The sequence below is a fragment of the Odocoileus virginianus genome, unplaced genomic scaffold, assembly GCF_023699985.2.
Source record: "Odocoileus virginianus isolate 20LAN1187 ecotype Illinois unplaced genomic scaffold, Ovbor_1.2 Unplaced_Scaffold_4, whole genome shotgun sequence".
In the NCBI taxonomy this organism is placed as follows: Eukaryota; Metazoa; Chordata; class Mammalia; order Artiodactyla; family Cervidae; genus Odocoileus; species Odocoileus virginianus.
The window spans coordinates 4,717,590-4,731,527 of record NW_027224266.1 but is presented as its reverse complement, the minus strand read 5'-3'; the positions used below and the strand labels follow the sequence as shown (position 1 = coordinate 4,731,527).

The following is a 13,938-nucleotide window of genomic DNA, read 5'->3' as shown; positions in this document are numbered from 1 at the left end:
GGATCTATAAGCAAAGCCCATGAATGAACAGCACATGCTAACATAACTACATCTACAAGTGATTCTGATTCAGGCATTGCCAACACACAACCCTGAAACATCATACCACTGACCCACTAAAGAAGTGATTCCTAGCCAGTGAGGATTCTCTCTGCCCCCTCTCACTCAACATACACACATACACAAAACAGACACCACTTTACATATTCTTTCTCATTTCTAGAACTTTGATGATTCCATATACACTAATGAAATACAGGTATCTATGCCCATGTTTGTCACGCTGTAATATTCTTACTACAGTATTGTTTGGTTAATCCTAACCAATTCAGGACTGCTTTTTGATATTATTCAGAATCACAACTGTAGCCATACAAAGCCTGCTTACTGATCTAATAGATACTCATCTGACAGATAAATAGAAAGGAGGATATAAATTTGATAAAAATCTATATATTGGCAGCAATCCAGGCATCATTTAATTTAGGACTCATCACAGGATCAAACTATATTATTTTAGCACATTTGTTTCCTAGACACATAATACTTTGCAAATAATGAAGACTGTAATATGTCTGTGTGTTTAATCTCAGGGTTATTTACAATGAAGTCAAATTTTAAAATTAACAAATGATTTAATAAAGTACATGGATTTTACAAATAAATGCCATTTTAATACAAACCTTTTTCCAAATGTAGTCCCAAACTTGAGATAACTGCAGTATAATGCTTAATGCTCCATGTTCTAGCTTAAGGTGACCTAAAATTGTGTTTATAAATATAGTAATAATATAAACATATAGACTCACAAAAGATAAATGTCAAAAAAACATAACTGGAAAGAAAAGAACTACTCAGGTGGAACATAGTCCCATATTTTTACTATTAAAATGTAGTAGAGATAATTTGGGCTTCCCTGGTGGCTCAGTGGTAAGAATCCACTTGCCAATGCAGGAGACACAGGTTTGATCCCTGGGTCGGGAAGATCCCCTGGAGAAATGGCAACCCACTCCAGTATTCTTGCCTGGGAATTTCATGGACAGAGGAGCTTGGCTGGCTACAGTCCATGGGGTCACAGGAGTCAGACTCAATTTAGCAACTAAAACACCAACCACCACCACCATTTAATATGTGGTTGAGAGACCCAAGAGTTATGTTTTTCCCAAAAATATCCTCATTTGCCTTCTATGCTGCTCTGTATCAATCATAATTCACTCATCATTTGAAAAATCTTTATTTTGTATTTCAAACAGAAGCAAATGTAGTGGTGATTGTTAGTCCCAGTAACACGGGAGATTAGACTTTAATGCCCATGTAGGAGAAGGAGGTAAGCCCTAGTCTCTATGAAGAGCAAGATGGCACTGAGACTCAAAAAATCCCAGAACAAGGGACTACACCTTTGGTGAAGGGATTAGCAAGAAAAAGTTTGCCCATCGGTAAAGAAGTTTAAAGAGGAAGATCCCTCTGCCAGAGTCTGCATCTCATAAAGGTTTAAGTTCAAATTTCACAACCTACACAGGCTAGAAACCCTCAAACTGGGAAAATAACAGTAAATATTTGTCCTACAGTGGTGATATCCTGGGACCCCTGGCAAAAGCAAAAATACTTTGGAGTAATACTTCCATTACCCCAAATCCTGGCATCACAGAATTTACATGAGATACCAGGAGATGGGGGAGACAAGACAAAATCCCATCATCATCAGTGAGAATTAGCAATAATACAGCAGGGAAATGAAAAAAACCCAATAACCTAACAGACTAGCAATCAGAAAGAATCTTCAAAGTACATGTATTTAAAGTTATGAATTCCCCTAAATTTTTAAAAGCCATAAGAAATAAATACCATGACAAAAAGGTATATTAAAAACAAAGAATGAATTAGAATTTTCAGAAATAAAAGTTACTGAAAGTAATCAAAAAGAAGCAAACAGCATTTAAAAAAAATAAAAACAGAAAACAGAAAGACAAGATACAAAGCAATAAAGATTTTTATATACTATACATATGTATATGTAATATAGAGATTTTTATATATATATATATATATATGTATATGCAATACAGAGAGATATAAAGAAATAGAAAATATTATAGGTTAAAGGGGCTTCCCAGGTGATGCTAGTGGTAAAGAATCTGCCTACCAATGCAGGAGATGCAAGAGATGCAGGTTTGATCCCTGGGTCAGGAAGATCTCCTGGAGGAGGAAAATGGCAACCCACTCCAGTATTCTTGCCTGGAGAATCTCATGGACAGAGGAGCCTGGCGGGCTATAGTCCATGGGGTTGCAAAGAGTTGGACATGACTGAGCATTAAAAGACTTGGAGGTTAGAGGTTAAAAGACTTGAAGAGTGTAACTAAGAGGTCCAACATGTATCCAATAGTAATTCCATAAGAAAGAGGCAAGTTAATTCACTGCCACCACCTTGGCCTACCATCATTGCTGCCTTTCCACAGGGCTCAAGGATTCTCTTCTGAACACTTTGAAGAAGCAGTGCTATAGTCCTATAGGTTGGTAGGGGAGCAGTGGAGATCCCCCCAAGAGACCCTGAGAGAGTTGCCATAATTTTCATCTGTTCCTCACCCTCCAGCAGTGCTATGGTGCTGCCATAATACTTCCAAACAAAGACCACATCTGATGAGCCACTTCTGACTTTTGTCTTGAGGGAGGTGGAACAAGCAATTTTCCTCTCTAGGCATTGTGAGAGAAGCAAGTGAACCCAAAAGCTGTCTCCTGTAAGTATCGGTCCATCACTGCATCTGCTGGCCCTAGCTCCAGTCTACCATCACCCAACCAACAGCTTTCAGATTCCCCAGGGAGGGCCCACAGATTTTTCTGTTAGTCACTCTGATCCAGCCTTGCTTCCATTTCTGTGGTTTGTATAGGTCTGAGTTTGGGGGAGGGAACTAGCCACCTGTGCTCCTTCACCAAGTTTGAAAACTTGTAACTTGCTCTTATTTCATATTATTTTATATTCTGTTTGTTGCAGTGTATTTAAATGCAGTTGCCACCCTGCTAAACATCCTTATTTATTTCAAATGTGTTTCTGCAGGTTCTTCTATGTCTTTTCTAGGTAGAAAACCACATCAACTGAGAATGGTAATTGGGCTTCTTCAGTTACAATCTTTGCATCTTCTTTTGCCTGAGCTGTCACAAATGGATGGCCTAGGACCCCATTACAACACTAAATGAGAATGGGCAGTCTTGCCTGGACATCATGACTAAGCAAGCCCTTGCTATTCTATACTACCCTTTAATGGGATAGGAAATTCCCTTTGATACCTATTTTGCTAAGAAATTTTTTTTAATCATGAATTTTGAATTTTATTAAATCTATTTTCTTCCTCTACTGAGATGATTGTTTCCTCACTATTTTATGTGCTAATGTGGTGAATTACATTATTAGATGTTTCCAATGTTGAAACAACCTTGCATTCCTAAAATAACCCAACTTAGTCATGACATATTATGAATACTGCACATTGTTATTTTCCTTGCTAATAACTTGTTTACAGTTTTCACATCCATATTCATGAGTGAGGTTGCCCTGTAATTTTCCTTTCTTACACAGTCCTGATTTAGTAATGGGTAGCCAGGTTACACCTGCCACATAAAATGAGTTGAAGAATTTGGGGGGAATTTGTGAAAGATTAGATTTATCAGTCCCTGCCATGTTTTGTAGATCATCTGGACCTTGTGTTTGCAGTAGGAATTTTTGCATTTAATGATTCAACTTTTTTTAATGGCTATAGAACCACTGATGTGTTTCTGACTCACTTTTGGTAATATTTTTCTAGTAGTTTGTCCATTTCACATAAATTTTCAAATTTTCTGGCACTTGTAGTTATTTGTAGTCTCCAATTTATTGCTTTTTTGTATCCTCTTTCTTCATCAGTCTTGCCAGAGGTCTGTAAATTTTGTTATTCTTTTAAAAAAAACACAATATATGGCTTTTGGCTACACATGTTTTTTCCCGTTTAATTCTGCTTTCTGTATTTATTTTCAACCTGCATCATCTGAGCTTACTCTGTTCTTTTATTAACATCTTAAATTGGAGGCTTAAATCATTTTACTTTTTCTCATTTATTATACATATTTAAGGTTGTAAATGTTTCTCTATTATTTTAGCTGTATGACACAAATTTTTATATATATAGCATTATAATTATGATTTGGTTTTATTTTATATCTACTGTGATTTCTTCTTTCATGCACAAGCAATTTAGAGGTGCTATTAAATGTAAAAATCTAGTTCCTTTGCAACTTAATTCTACTGTGATAGGACAATGTGGTCTAGGAGATATCAATTCATTAATATTTGGTAAGACATTTTTAGTAGCCTAATATGAGACCAATTCACATATATTTTTGAAGAACACAGAATACATTCTTCAGTTTGGAGTATAGTTTATATTTTTTGCTTAGTTGATAGACTATTCAAGGAAAATTGTTTATTGACATAATGCTTTATATATTTGAAGCTATGCTCTTAGCAGCAAGCAACTAAAAATAAGCCATATTTTCCTGCTGAGCTCACCCATCTATTAACTATTTATTAAAGGTAGTGAATTTATTCATATCTAGTAATACTTTTTACCTTAAAATCTATTTTGGCCAATATTCAGAGAGCTAGATCTTGTCATTTGTGTTTCCATGGTATGTTTTTCCGTGCTTTGACTTTGAAGGCTCAACATTTTTTTTTTCGAGATAGATATGCTTCTCATGATTTACCTGGATGATTTTTTTTTTTAACCTGGATGATTTTTTAAAATTCAATTTTGCTCTTTGAACTGAAGAGATTAAAAGATTAGACCATTTACATAAAGTTTGTGATACACATATATAGTCACATATGGAGTTCACAATCTTAGGCTGTCCCTACTATTTTTCCTGCATTTCTAATTCCTTCCCATCCCCTTTTCCCTTTTTTCCTTAAAAACTGATTTTGGTATTTTTTTTCTTTCTAATTTTTGGCAAAACAAAGTTTCTGTCTTAATCATTTAGTGGTCACTCTGGATAATAAAGGAAACATACTAAATCTTTCAAAGTTTAAAGTTAATCAATCTCCTTTAAAATTGTTTTCCAGTTTTATTCAATGAAAATTGGATGTATTTAAGGTATTCAATGGATTTAATATGCATGCACACTGAAAAACGATGACTACAATATCCTTCCATCTCATGGACAATGCAACAATTCTAAAATACCCCAAGTTCAACCACACACTGCAAAAATTTCGCTAATATTTTCCAATATTATCATTTTACTTGGATTTGCATTGCATAAATTACACATTATTATCACATTACATTACATATCATACATTACATATCATTACATTACATATCAAATTACACCATACTGTTCTATATTCACATATTTACCATATCTCGCCATTTACCCTGAATAAATGGGAAGCCACTGCAGAGTTTCGCATGATGCCCAAAGACATGTGGTTCCATCATCTCTCACCTGGATTCCTGTAACAGTCTCCTAACAGGGCTCTCTGCTTTTACCCTTGTCCCTATAGTCTTCTCTCAGCAAAGCCCCCAACAAAATCTTTCACGTCTTATGTTAGATCATTCACCCTCCTGCTCAAAACTTGTAATGAGTTTCCATTTAGCTTACAATACCCTGATGTAGTTGTTACTTACTTGCCAAGCCATGCCTGACTCTTTGTGACCCTGTGGACTGTAGCCTGCTAGGCTCCTTTGTCCATGGGATTTCCCAGGCAAGAATACTGGAGTGGGTTGCCATTCCCTCTTCCAGGAGATCTTTCTGACCCAGGGATCGAACCCAAGACTCCTGCATTGCAAGTGGATTCTTTACCACTGAGTCACCAGGACTTACTTGCTATATAATCCAACTCTTACAATGCCCTACAAAACCCTATTTGATATTGTTTTACCACTGTAAGAGAAAGGCCTAACTATCTACCTTGTTGGAAATTGTAATCCTTCTTCCCCCAGCAGTCCCACTACTCCTTACCCTGTTGTAACTGTATTTCTTCTCATAGCACTTATCACTTCCTTAGACAGTCTCAGTTCAATCAGTTGCTCAGTCATGTCCGACTCTTTGAGACCACATGAACCGCAGCACAACAGAACTCCCTGTCCATCACCAACTCCCGGAATCCACCCAAACTCACGTCCATTGAATCAGTGATGCCATCCAACCATCTCATCCTCTGTCATCCCCTTCTCCTCCTGCCCTCAATCTTTCCCAGCATCAGGGTCTTTTCAAATGAGTCAGCTCTCCGCATCAGGTGGCCAAAGTATTGGAGTTTCAGCTTCAACATCAGTCCTTCCAATGAACACCCAGGACTGATCTCCTTTAGGATGGACTGGTTGGATCTCCTTGCAGTCCAAGGGGCTCTCAAGAGTCTTCTCCAACACCACAGTTCAAAAGCATCAATTCTTCAGTGCTCAGCTTTCTTTATAGTCCAACTCTCACATCCATACATGACCACTGGAAAAACTATAGCCTTAACTAGATGGACCTTTGTTGACAAAGTAATGTCTCTACTTTTTAATATGCTGTCTAGTTTGGTCATCACTTTCCTTCCAAGGAGTGTCTTAATTCCATGGCTGCAGTCACCATCTGCAGTGATTTTAGAGCCCAAAAAAATAAAGTCTGACACTGTTTCCACTGTTTCCCCATCTATTTGCCATGAAGTGATGGGACCGGATGCCACGATCTTAGTTTTCTGAATGTTGAGTTTTAAGCCAACTTTTTCACTCTCCTTTCACCTTCATCAAGAGGCTCTTTAGTTCTTCTTCACTTTCTGCCATAAGGGTGGTGTCATTTGCATATCTGAGGTTATTGATATTTCTCCTGGCAATCTTGATTCCAGCTTGTGCTTCATCCAGTCCAGCGTTTCTCATGATGTACTCTGCATATAAGTTAAATAAGCAGGGTGACAATATACAGCCTTGACGTACTCCTTTCCCAATTTGGAACCAGTCTGTTGTTTCATGTCCAGTTCTAACTGTTGCTTCCTGACCTGCATACAGATTTCTCAAGAGGCAGGTCAGGTGGTCTGGTATTTCCATCTCTTGAAGAATTTTCCACAGTTTATTGTGATCCACACAGTCAAAGGCTTTGGCATAGTCAATAAAGCAGAAACAGATGTTTTTCTGGAACTCTCTTGCTTTTTTGATGATCCAGTGGATGTTGGCAATTTGATCTCTGGTTCCTCTGCCTTTTCTAAAACCAGCTTGAATCACTTCTCGGCCTTTTGGCTAAGATCAAGTGTAGTATCTGTTCTTATCAGTTTAATAAAACCAGCTTGAACATCTGGAAGTTCATGGTTCATGTATTAGACAGTCTATAATTTACTAAATTATTATTAAATATTGTCTGTCTTCTGTACTAGAATGCAAACTCCACAAAGAGAGGGATCTCTGTTTTGTTCTCTGGCATCTCGAGTGCCCAGAGTGCCTGGCATGCAATAGGCATTTAATCAACATCTGTTAAATAAATGAATGTGAGTGATTTTGTGGTACTCGACTATGAACAGAAAGATGTGTCCAACATCCTCATAAGTACAGAACAATGTGCCTCCACTTCTCTTTCCTGTTCTCCAGGCTGAAACAAGGACCTAGAACTGGGAAGAAAGCTGTATTCATACAAATAAGAACAGCGTTCTAGGAGATGGCAACACAGTATGATGAGTAGAACCTTAACTTGTCTGAAAAAGTGCTATTGCTTTCTTTTGGAGCCCATGAAGGTAATTATCAGGGAGACAACTAGAGTGCTGGTTCTTTTCCATTTGCCTCTTTAAATCCACTCTCTTCATACCACTCCCAGGATGCTGACCTTTGTGGATTATCAACAAGGCCTCCTTGCCCTCTGGCTTCCAGGTAAGTCTGGCTAGAGGGAAGCACCAGCAGGAGATCAGAGAACAGAGAGAATCTGAAATGTTCATTCCCCTGCTTCCTCTCAATGCAGTTCAGCAACTCACCTACCTTTGACCACGGACCCTGTCAGGCAGGTTCACGGGCACAGTCATGGTTCTCACTGGGCTCTAGTAACAACTTCTTCCCCTCTCCCTTTAAGGCCCAGGGGTAGGGATGGTCTCCTGCTGTTACTAAGTATTAGACCATCCAACAGTATTCCTTTAACCCTGCCTAGTCCTCTGTAAATACTCACTTCCTTTTTAAAAAGCATACACAAAAACTCTTCAGTTATTCCTTAGGACATGTCACCTGTGTCCTGCTGTGATCTTGATCAATATAAATGGAAGGAGCTCCAAACACATACTTTCCACTCTTACATTTCTCTAACCATGAAGGTTTTCAGCCATATGTTCTATTTCCCTCTACCACCACTCAAATATTCTTTTGAAAATAACTGTAAATGCTTAGTATTTTCTACCATACCAAGGGGCACTCTTGAGTGAAAAGGGAGTTTGAAGGTATTAGACACTTTTCAGCAGTCCAATTGTCATTATCTTTTTCAGTTATCCTTCCCATTTGAAGAGAGATCATGGCTCTAATTGCAGCATGAAGAAAGCATTTTGGAGGCCCTTTTTTCTTCTTCTTTTTTTTTTTTGCCAAGGAAATCAGATTGTAAATCAAGTCTTGGACCTCCTCCACTTCCTTGTAAAGAATTTTAACAATAGTTAATCTAATCTCTTCTCTGCTGAAATACTGCAGGCACCTAAGGCTGTCAGAATGCCACACAGAGAAAATATTGGTTAAGCATTCTACTCCCAGCAGTAGGAAAAATGTGGCATTTTCTAAGTAGGATCTTAGGATTATTCTACTTAACAGCTTATGCTATCATCACACAAAACCTACAATTCCCTAGAATCATAGAATTTTAGACTTAGAAATATAGAGGTAGCTGGTTCAGTATTTATTTTTTATAAGAAAGAATTTTTTCCCCTAAGATGTAGGAAGATAACCAGGCAGTCACTGATTAAGCATTTCTAGTGTGGCAGGGAACCCAATGTTAGCTTTTAAATATTCTTTTAAGTGTTTATTGTTAAAAATTTGTTTTCTTATATTAAATCAAAATCTTCACAACTAAAACATCCACAAATTAAAGCCAATAACACTCGTAGGAGGAAAAAGAAATCTTTACCTCATTCATGTGTTTCCTCTTTTCATTTCTAGGACTGAGCACAGTACTTGGCACATAATAGGCTATCAAAATTATTGGAGAATTTAAATGAGCAAAATACTTAAAAGCCACTTATCAAGATCTCCCCAAGTCTTTAGGACAATCATGCCCAGTTCTCTTAATTTCCAAGTGATGGCTTCTAAATACATTATAATTGATTGCATTCATTTGGACAAATTCAATTTGTACATGAACATCTAAAAATGTGATGATCAGGATTAACAAATAGCTCCAGAAGTTGGTTGATAAGACAATGACCAAATCAGTCTATTCTTTTTTTCCCCTTTATGTAAGGGAATGCATTTCTGTTAATGGAATGTAAGTGTGTGTTAGCATGTCTGATAACCCCACTACTGGCTCACCCAGAACTTGCACTTAATTAAAACAACCAGATTATCTATTACTTCACTAACTTTTCAGACTGTTGCAGACAATGAGAGTACAGGATGAATAAGACAAACGTACTGTTACAAATTTCAAGTTTTTTCCAAAACTTGAAATCATTATCATGATTAGTAAAAAGTACTATTAAAAAAATGAAGCAGAGTAAAGAGTTTAAAAGGGATTAAAAAGAAGCCACAATAAATTGAGGTTCAGGGAAGACCTCTTTTAGCAGATGATATTTGAACAAACATCTGACATATATAAAGTAAGAAGCCATGCAAAGATTGGAGAGAGAGCTTCTGAGGCAAAGTATTGGGTTGGCCTAGAAATTTATTCTGGAATCCGAACAAATTTTTTGGCCAACTCAATAATGGCTCTGTTATACCAAATATTTGAATACTTGAGGCCACTTGAGCTGGGAAAGAGAGAAGAAGAAGAAGGATGGTAAGAGATAAGTTGTAGGAAATGAGTGACCAGATCATGTAGGATTTTATATACCTTGGTCAAGGGTTTAGATTTTATCTGAGGTATTATGGAAAGACACTCTAAGATTGTGGGGCAGAAAAACGTCATAAGATTGACATTTAGGAAAAATTTCTCTGGCTCCTCTGTGGAGAGGAGACGAAGAATGGGAACAGAAAGACTGAATTGAAGACTTCAGTGATAAAGAAAGAACATTAGGATTAGAGTGTAAATCCAAGTACAGAGGTTTGGTATTCATCTCTATTAGATTTTTTAAGTTATAAAAAGCTTTTAAATTTCAAGAGAAATTACAAAGACAGTACAGAGAGATCCCATATGCTCTAGACCCAGTTTCCCCTATTAACATCTTACACGAGTATGGTACTTTCATCTCAACAAATGAAAGATATTGATACAGAAACACTCAGTTCAGTTCAGTCACTCAGTCATGCCCGACTCTTTGTGACCCCATGGACTTCAGCACACCAGGCATCCCTGTCCATCACCAACTCCCAGAGTTTACTCAAACTCATGTCCATTGAGTTGGTGATGCCATCCAGACCATCTCATCCTGTCATCCCCCTTCTCCTCCCACCTTCAATCTTTCCCAGCATCAGGGTCTTTTCAAATGAGTCAGTTCCTTGCATCAGGTGGCCAAAGTATTGGAGCTTCAGCTTCAGTATCAGTCCTTCCAATGAATATTCAGGATGATTTCCTTTAGGATTAACTGGTTGGATCTCCTTGAAGTCCAAAGGACTCTCACATCACAATTCAAAAGTATAAATTCTTTGGCACTCAGATTTTTTTATGGTCCAACTCTCACATCCAGACATGACTACTGGAAAAACCATAGCTTTGACTAGATGGACCTTTGCTGGCAAAGTAATGTCTGCTTTTTCTTTAAATTGTCTTCAGTTCCATGTCTGGGGGTGGTTTTTTAAATTTATTTATTTTTTAATTGAAGGATAACTGCTTTACAGAATTTTGTTGTTTTCTGTCAAACATCAACATGAATCAGCCATAGGTGTATTTATGTCCCCCCCTCTTGAACCTCCATCCCATCTCCCTCCCCATCTCACCCTTCTAGGTTGATACAGAGCCCCTGTTTGAGTTCTGCTTTTTAATATGCTGTCTAGGTTGGTCATAGTTTTTCTTCCAAGGAGCAAGCATCTTTTAATTTCATGGCTGCAGTCACCATCTGCAGTGATTTTGGAGCCCAAGAAAATAAAGTCTCTCACTGTTTCCACTGTTTCCCCATCTATTTGCCATGAAGTGATGGGACCAGATGTCATGATCTTAGTTTTTTGAATGTTGAGTTTTAAGCCAGCTTTTTCACTCTCCTCTTTCACTTTCATCAAGAGGCTCTTTAGTTCTTCTTCACTTTCTGCCATAGGGTGGTGTCATCTGCATATCTGAGGTTACTGATATTTCTCCCGGCAATCTTGATTCCAGCTTGTGCTTCCTCCAGCCCAGTGTTTCACATGATGTACTCTGCATATAAGTTAAATAAGCAGGGTGACAATATACAGCCTTGACGTACTCCTTTCCCAATTTGGAACCCCAGTCTGTTGTTCCATGTCCAGTTCTAACTATTGCTTTTTGACCTGCATACAGATTTCTCAGGAGGCAGGTAAGGTGGTCTGGTATTCCCATCTCTTGAAGAATTTTCCACAGTTTGTTGTGATCCACACAGTCAAAGGTGTTAGCATAGTCAATGAAGCAGAAAAGTGAAAGTGAAGTTGCTCAGTCGTGTCCTACTCTTTGCGACCCCATGGACTGTAGCCTACCAGGCTCCTCCATCTGTGGGATTCTCCAGGCAAGAATACTGGAGTGGGTTGCCACTTCCTTCTCCAGGAGATCTTCCCAACCCAGGGATTGAACCTGGGTCTCCCGCATTGCAGGCAGACGCTTTACCAAATTCTCTTGCTTTTTTGATGATCCAACAGATGTTGGCCATTTGATCTCTGGTTCCTCTGCCTTTTCTAAAGCCAGCTTGAACATTTGGAAGTTCTCAGTTCACATACTGTTGAAGCCTCGCTTGGAGAATTTTGAGCATTACTTTGCTAGCATATGAGATGAGTGCAATTGTGTGGTAGTTTGAACATTCTTTGGCATTGCCTTTCTTTGGGATTGGAATGAAAACTGACCTTTTCCAGTCCTGTGGCCACTGATGAGTTTTCCAAATTTGCTGGCATATGAGTGCAGCACTTTCACAACATCATCTTTTGGGATTTGAAATAGCTCAGCTGGAATTCCATCACCTCCACTAGCTTTGTTCATAGTGATGCTTCCTAAGGCCCACTTGACTTCACACTCCAGGATATCTGGCTCTAGGTGAGTGATCACACCATTGTAGTTATCTGGGTCATTCAGGGGCTTTTGTATAGTTTTTCTGTGTATTTTTGCCACCTCTTCTTAATATTCTGCTTCTGTAAGATCCATACCATTTCTGTCCTTTATTGTGTCCATCTTTGCATGAAATGTTCCCTTGACTCTTTTGGGACCCCATGGACTACAGCCCGCCAAGCTCCACTATCCACAGAATTCTCCAGGTATGAATAGTGGAATGGGTAGGCATTCCTCTTCTCCAGGGGATCTTCCCGACCCAAGGGTTGAACCCAGGTCTCCTGCATTGCAGGCATATTCTTTACCATCTGAGCCAACTGGAGTCATTACATATATCTATAGATATTTCAAAAGCATCAATATGTATCTATATTAAGCTCAATGTGAGGTCATACAGATATCCCCAAATATAATCCATTACAACATAGTTCATTCTATGAATAACTTTCAACACTTACCTGTCTGTAACCTTTGCACCTTTATAAAAAATCACTTGATAATCTCTCATTATACTTTCTACTGCTAATTTTGGCCCATCATTCCATCTCATCAAAAAAAGGTTATGCCTTCATTTTGTCAGGTAGTATATCATTTATCCCAAGATCAACAATAACTGAGTAAGTATATTCTCCAAGAAATACTTAACAAGCATTTTGAACACTTCAGTACGGTGGACAGTGCTGAGAAGCTTTCCACTAGAAACTTCCTCCAGGTAGGTGCTGATTTAAGAATCAAGGCTTTCATTTGGCTTCTCTACTGTTTTCCATAATTCTTCAAAATAAACAGTGATGATATACACTGTATGCATATTTTGACAGTTTCTTAGAGGTAATTCATCTGGACAAAGTTTGCGAAATACTCTAATTATCTTCCCTTATATCTGAGGTTTCAGTATGCCCTAAATGGAATTTTTGTTACCCTTTCCAACTTGCAATGGTATGGCGCTCTCTTTTCTCCACATCATAGGTTATAATTGTATCACCTTTCTGAAGTTCCCCTTTATTCATGTTGCACAGAAGATAACTAAACACATTGTGTAAACAAATAAACGCAGAGTATTTGTATCAGAGTATCAAGAGCCTGGAAATAAGCCACACAAATATAGTCAAATGATCTTTGACATAGGAGCAGAGGCAATACAAAGGGGCAAAGATAGTTTCTACAATAAATAGTGCTGGAAAAACTGAACACCCACATACCAGGAAAAAACAGGTAGACCACAGACCTTACATCCTTCAGAAGAATTAACTCAAAATGGATCATAGAACTAAATGTAAAATGCAAAGTTATAAAACTACTAGAAGGTAACACAGAAGAAAGCCTAGATGATACTGGGTACTGGTATGACATTTTAGATACAACATCAAAGGCACACACCAAGACAGAAATAAATAATAAGCACAGACTTCATTAGAATTTAAAAATTCTGCTCTGTGAAAGTCGATGTTAAAAGAAGATGACAAGTCACAGATCAGGAGAAAGTATTTGCAGAAGACAAATCTGATCAAGAACTGTTACACAAAATATAGAAACAACACTTGCAAGAAAACCACCTGCTCAAAAACTGGGTCAAAGACCTTAACAGACACTTCACTAAAGAAGACACACAGCTGGAAAGTA

At 38.0% G+C, this 13,938-nt stretch overlaps 1 non-coding gene across 1 annotated transcript; it reads left to right on the top strand.

The window, feature by feature from the left end:
- Positions 1-7,221: 7,221 nt before the first annotated feature.
- LOC139033376 (U2 spliceosomal RNA) lies at positions 7,222-7,406 on the top strand. Its single transcript, XR_011485956.1, has one exon. It is a non-coding gene; the product is annotated as a U2 spliceosomal RNA (small nuclear RNA).
- The last annotated feature ends 6,532 nt before the right edge of the window (positions 7,407-13,938 follow it).